A 6,719-nucleotide genomic window follows, 5' to 3' on the forward strand; every position below is an offset into this window, starting at 1 on the left:
GATTTCAGAGAGATGCATTCTGTGAGGCTGGTTCCATAGGAGAAGAGACCTTCGGTTGTTTTGCCAGTATATAAGGGCCTGACAATTTGGAATTAAGAGAGATGCATTATATGGAGCGTGTTATTATTATTGTTGTTGTTGTTGTTCTGATATGTGTAAGATCTTATTAAAGAAGACAGAGCCCCTCAAGGGCTGCCGCCGTGCGGATGAATTGGTGGAGGAGAATCCCAATCTGTAAAATGTAAGAAAATTTATGAAAATGTGTAACAAGGACCCGCACGGTAGATTACAGTATGGTGACTAGGAGGTCTTTAGGACCAAGAAGCGTGCCTTAAAAGACCAAGGTTTGCTAGAAAGTGCTGGAGTGAGGAGGAGAGAGAGACAGTCAGAGAAAGTTAAGTATATACACATTATTTGTTTAAAGGTGTATAATACTAGGTAGATATAGATGTATATATGTGTGCAAATGGTTAACTGAGCTTGCTTTTAGATGAGAAAGATTGTTTACGTAAAGCTGCAGCTTGTGTTTAGTTTTCAAGGTCAAGCGATAACAAAGCAGAGAGAATGAAATAATGACCCTGGATAATATCTTTGCTTGCTTAAATGGAATGGAGGCTTGAAATGAATTTAATTAATTATACTGTCTTAGTAGGCAGGAAATATAGCAATTTCTAAGATATATTCTTACTTATACAGGGGTTGAAAATGAATGTTGTAAGGTCCCAGCATATGTGTTAATTATGAGTTCAAATGCAGGCAACAGTTAAGCTAAAACAACTTATTCAGTCTGTGTTTCATATTCGGAGAGATAACAGTTGGTTTTACAAAGGTGGGGGCTTTCAGATTTCACTCCAATCTCAGGGTCACAGAAACTAAAATACTTCAGCGTTTAATACAGGGTATAATAGTTTCAGTACATAAGAAAGATAGAATGTCTCAGTCACTCAGCAAATTTTTTCCACATAATTTGTCAAAGATAGCGCTCATTCACAATCTCATCTCAATAGAATCATGTACTTTATAACATTATAGCACTCACCTCAATGTTTTTCAACTGATGTATGTTTGTTTGTCAAACTTTTTTTGTCTGTGCATCTGTATGTACTGGTACACCTTCAATGGGGGGTGACGGGGCAGACTTGAGCGCATGGATGGATGAGAGTTAATGCCCAGTGCTCAGGCTGTGATGAATGTGGGATGTGTGATGCAGATATTGACTAGGGATGGAGGTCCCCCCCCATGCATGGGACTTTGCTTGGTTGTGGTGTGGATGCTTAGACTGTTAAGCTGAAATGAAGCTGTGAAAAAAGACGCAAGGAGCCAATATCGAGGGGGTGGAGCTAGATGATGTAATAGTACGTAATGTGGGTCATCCCTCTTTTCCACAAGGGAGGGGGTGAGAATCTTGAGCAGCTAGTAAAAGTTTTTTTTTTTGTTTTTTTTTCTCTCTCAATTTTGATAAGACATTGCAGGCAGGATCAGACTAATAATGAATTTGCTTAAAGGAATATCCCATTTCAAATATTAATAGGTGTTTGTAGATTATTCTGCCCTGATGTAACTCATGTCTCTGTTATTGGTGCTAGCATTTTACAGGCCTTATCTGCATCCATCAAATCTTTTTACAATGTTATACTACCTTGAAACCGGGTACTCTTGTTCCAATTGAGTACCCTGGTTCAAAGGGGGGGGGGGGAGAAGGCATAAGTGATCTAGGTATTGCAAATCAGCCATTTTTAAATTTTTTGCAAGCCATTTTTACATTTTTAAATTTTTCTGCAACAAGGTTCTGATCTATTTGAAATAGAATATCAGCCCGATTGTCCAGCATTGATGCAACAAGAAAATTTAAGTTTTAAAAAGTTACTGAAAGCCTTTGTTAATAATGCATATTTTGAGTTGTTTTTTATAGATGGTACCAGGGTGATTGACGACTCCACACTGGATATGCAGTGGTTACGCAACAAGATGTCCTAAAAGCAGAATGCCTCCGCATGTCGCAGCACAAGAAGCGGAACTAAAGGCCCTCGCTGAGGCGTGTAGAGTGGCCAAAGGTAAGACGGCAAACATTTACACTGACTCCCGGTATGCATTTGGCATAGCTCATGATTACGGCCCAACATGGAAGGCCAGACAGTTTTTTTACCTCAGCAGGACAGCCAATTAAGAATGATGCAGTGGTGCAGAGCCTCACGGAGGCTCTACTTCTACCTGACAAGGTGGAAAGCTCACACCAATTCCTACACCGGAGAAGCAAGAGGCAACGCCATCACAGACCACACAGCAAAAGCAGCGGCCCTCAAGCTGTGGAAGAAAAGAAGAATTTAACAATAACTTTGGACTTTGACTAAACCTTGGACTTTGATATGAACTTGGACTTTGATAAAAAAATTGGACTTTGATAAAAACTTGGACTTTGATAAAAACTTTGGACTTTGATATACTAAGGACTTTACAGTTACAAGCCAGCAAGGAAGAAATGGACTAAAAAGGGACGGCATATGGTGAACAGTCAACAGCACTTGCCTACCACGGTCCCTGTGCCCCATGATGGCCCAGCTGATGCAAGGAAAGACGCACCTCTTAAAGCAGCAATGATGTCGACGCTTGAACAAGGACGGGTGGCTCCTGGGTTTTCTGTAGCTGCTGCATCATTTGTCCAATTTTGCATGATCTTTGCCGTACGCAACAGGGCAGAAGTAAAATTTGCCACATAACACTTGCCTAGACCACTCTACCCATTTCAGGGATTGCAAATTGGCTACACTCAGCTCCCACTTGTTGGGAAGCATGAATATGTGCTTGTTGTTGTTGATGTCTTTTCAGGTTGGAGACCTACCCTGTTACCAAAGTAAATAAGCAGGTAACCGCATAGAAGCTCATGAATGAGGTAATCTGCAGATATGGGGCACCGGAAGTGATTGAGTCAAACAAAGGTACACACTTCACAGGTGAAATAATGCAATACATCATATCTGCTTTGGGTATATTCCAGGCTTTTCACATACCCTACCATCCGCGGAGTAGTGGGAAAGTAGATACAAAAGGCAATGAAGAAAATGGGTAAATCTTGAATTGAGTGTCTTTCATTAGTTTTTCTTTTCTCCGGAGGGTACATGCCACAGTATCAGAGTTTGGGGAATGATTTTCTTGTTAATTTTGTCATAGGCCTCTCCAAGGAATTGTTGGTAATCCATTCTGCAGTCTCTGCTTTTCTCCCAGGTCCTACAGATGAGTGTCACAATCTGAAATCAGGTGACAGGGTCTATGTGGAAAAGTTTGAGAGACAAACCCTGTTTGAATGTCCCTACCAGATGTTGTTCACCACCCCAACTGCAGTCAAGCTCGAAGGAAAGCCCACTTGGATCCACACTTCGCACTGAAAAAAACGAATGATCCTGCATATCCTTTACATGCAATAATGTGGTATAATTCCTCTAACACACACCTTTGACTACTGTACACTAGCCCCCTGTTTCAGAACAAATTAATACAATCAAATGTGCAATATGAAGACTACACTGAGGGTGAGAATCCAACACTGCATCGTGCTAAGAGAGACGTTGACACTCCAGGTGGTAACTTTGATCCACATGTATACATAGATGCAATAGGAGTGCCAAGGGGGTGCGAGATTAATTTAATTCTAGAGATCAGGTTAAAGCAGGTTTTGAGTCCTTATTTGCTATTGTCACTGTTAATAATAATGTAGATTGGATGAATTATATCTATTACAATCAGCAGAGGTTTGTAAACTACACCTTGCTTTGCAAGGGTTAGCTGACCAGTTAGGGCCCACTGCATCCATGGCGTTCTAAAATAGAGTGGCCCTGGATATGATTTTAGCAGAAAGAGGTGGGGTATGTAACTTCCTGTATGTGTATTATCCCTTTGATCAAAAAGAGTATGAGTAAGGGACTGGATAATGTGACACCAAAATTTCCCTTGTTTGAAAAAAGATGAAGAGCCAGTTCCAATAATGCCAACCACGTATGTTACCAGAAGAATGGAGAAATGTACTAGTACTATGCCTACCCCGGTCTCCTAAGATGGACTGTCAGTGGACTTCCCATTTGCCTAGGGATAGTGCAGAAGACCTTAGGTTCGAGCGAGGGCACAGCCTGTGGGGTGTTAACTTGTACAGATAGAGAGTATGGATGCCCGGAAATAAGCCCAGGGAATCCATGGCCTCCTTCTGAGGTGAGGTAGGGATCCCCCCCTCCTAGGAGTAGGGACTTACGGGCAGTGGGGAAACCCTGACGCAAGGGAGAGGCGACCGAGGGAGAGTGCGAGGCCTGGTGCTTGGTCTCCGTATTAAGTTTTTAGGGGGGTTTGAGAAGGAAATATATATATCCTTGTAGGTAGAAAAGAAAACACTGGAATATATACATTTATATAGATATAGTTATGTGCCTTTCTTTTTATATGTATACTAACTTTATTCTCATATGTACTAACTCTATGAAAAAACGTAATACTTCGCCTTATACCAGATATTCCAAAGGCCTTGCCAGGCGAAGACAAAATGTACAGCAAAGAAGAACCAGACACAAGGCCGTGTGCTTGGCCGTTTTCCCAGAAGCGCCATATCTAGATGAAGACTGTTCAACTACGTACATAACTTTCACTGTCTCAGGCCGGAAATCCGGACTTCCCATATATGGTTATGCTGTGAATTTTAGCCAATGAGCCCATCACCCATTGGTAGTGATGAGACCAAAGGGTATAAGATCTCATGTAATCTGTAATAAAGGGGCAGCGCAGTCATGTCCCCGTGTGAGGAACGATACCAGACCTCCGTGTGGTGTTTTCTTCTTTACCGCCGGCAGCAGGGCAAGTGGGGTGGGCCCGATTGGTGCTATACTTAGAATTTTACCCTGACACACGGAAAGGATTGACAGATTGATAGCTCTTTCTCGATTCTGTGGGTGGTGGTGCATGGCCGTTCTTAGTTGGTGGAGCGATTTGTCTGGTTAATTCCGATAACGAACAAGACTCCCCCATGCTAACTAGCTACGCGATCCCCGGCGGTCTGCGTCCAGCTTCTTAGAGGGACAAGTGGCTTTCAGCCACGCGAGATCGAGCAGTAACAGGTCTGTGATGCCCTTAGATGTCCGGGGCTGCACGCGCGCTACACTGAACGGACCAACGTGTGACTACCCTTCGCCGACAGGTGCGGGTAACCCGCTGAAACCCGTTCGTGATAGGGATCGGAGATTGCAATTATTCCCCATGAACGAGGAATTCCCAGTAAGTGCGGGTCATAAGCTCGCGTTGATTAAGTCCCTGCCCTTTGTACACACCGCCCGTCGCTACTACCGATTGAATGGTTTAGTGAGGTCCTCGGATCGGCCCCGGCGGAGCGCCGAGAAGACGATCAAACTTGACTATCTAGAGGAAGTAAAAGTCGTAACAAGGTTTCCGTAGGTGATCCTGCGGAAGGATCATTACCGAGATACCAAGAGCGAGAGACTCTGCCAGGCCCGAGGGGCGTCCCCCGGAGCCCGAGTCCGCAACCCACGCAGATGCCGTCCCATGGCGGGAGTCCCATCCGGCAATCGACTCCACAGGCGTTGACCCCGGCAGAAAGGCCTCTCCCGGCGGGGAGGGCCAGGCGGGGGGCGCCGAGGTGAACCCGCTGCTGGCGCGCGGGGGGGGGGGGGGGGAGAAGCGCCGGCGTCGGTACCGTCACCCCTCCCGCCGCGAACACAAGGCCGATCCCGGTACCAATCAGCCAGGAGAGAGGAGTGGGGTGCGTCCGCGCGAAGATTTAAAGTGCCGTTGTCCCGTCCGCCGTCACTCCGCTCCAACCGCGACGGCGGGGTGAGGGTGTCGGCAGGGCGGGCCGGACGCCGGGACGACAGGGCCCCCTGAACCCAGCATCACGTGGACCTGGGGAAGGGAAAAAAGGAGATGCTTGCGGTGAAGGTGCACGACAGAACTCCGTACGCCCCCCACGGGGAAGGTACGACAGGACGAGGGGATCGAGACGCGCCGCCTAGGGCGTCTCTCCCTCAGGCCTGAGAGTCGAAAAACACGCGACTCTTAGCGGTGGATCACTCGGCTCGCGTGTCGATGAAGAACACAGCTAGCTGCGAGAATTAGTGTGAATTGCAGGACACATTGATCATTGACACTTCGAACGCACCTTGCGGCCTCGGGTTCCTCCCGGGGCTACGCCTGTCTGAGGGTCGCTCCCCCTTCGATCGTTGCCTCCGGGCGGTGCGGCTGGGGCCATCGCAAGGGTCCGCCAGCAGCAGCGGAGAGAGGAGGCGCGCGCGTGTGGGTCTGGTCGTCGAGGCGGCCTCTCCCCGCCGCCGCCGCTCTCGCTCTCCCTGGCCGCACCCTTTCGTCCCCCTAAGGCCAGACGCTCTCTCCGGCGCCCTCGAAGCGCCCCCCCCCCCTCGCGAGAGGCTGTCCATGGTAACCACTGGGCTGCCCCCCGAGGCCAGTCGGTGTGGGTCCGGAGAGCGGTGGTGGGATGGCTGTCGCCCGCGGGTGTCGGGGGAGAGAGGGGCTCTTGGCCAGCCCCCCTCTGCCTGTCTCCTTCCCCGGGTGCCGCCGCTCGCCCACCCGCCTCCCCCTCGACTCAGACCTCAGATCAGACGTGGCAACCCACTGAATTTAAGCATATTACTAAGCGGAGGAAAAGAAACTAACCAGGATTCCCTCAGTAATGGCGAGTGAAGAGGGAAGAGCCCAGCGCCGAAACCCCGCCC

At 47.7% G+C, this 6,719-nt stretch overlaps 2 non-coding genes across 2 annotated transcripts in view; both read left to right on the forward strand.

Annotated features, from left to right (window-relative positions):
- Positions 1–6,040: 6,040 nt before the first annotated feature.
- On the forward strand, positions 6,041–6,194 carry LOC136587257 (5.8S ribosomal RNA). Its single transcript, XR_010787444.1, has one exon. It is a non-coding gene; the product is annotated as a 5.8S ribosomal RNA (ribosomal RNA).
- Positions 6,195–6,591: 397 nt separating this feature from the next.
- Positions 6,592–6,719, forward strand: part of LOC136587271 (28S ribosomal RNA) — a 4,347-nt gene continuing 4,219 nt past the window's right edge. The window contains exon 1 of the ribosomal RNA XR_010787456.1: positions 6,592–6,719. This exon is cut by the window's right edge and continues 4,219 nt beyond it. This is a non-coding gene — a ribosomal RNA (28S ribosomal RNA).

This window comes from Eleutherodactylus coqui, chromosome 12 (assembly GCF_035609145.1).
Source record: "Eleutherodactylus coqui strain aEleCoq1 chromosome 12, aEleCoq1.hap1, whole genome shotgun sequence".
NCBI classification, from domain to species: Eukaryota; Metazoa; Chordata; class Amphibia; order Anura; family Eleutherodactylidae; genus Eleutherodactylus; species Eleutherodactylus coqui.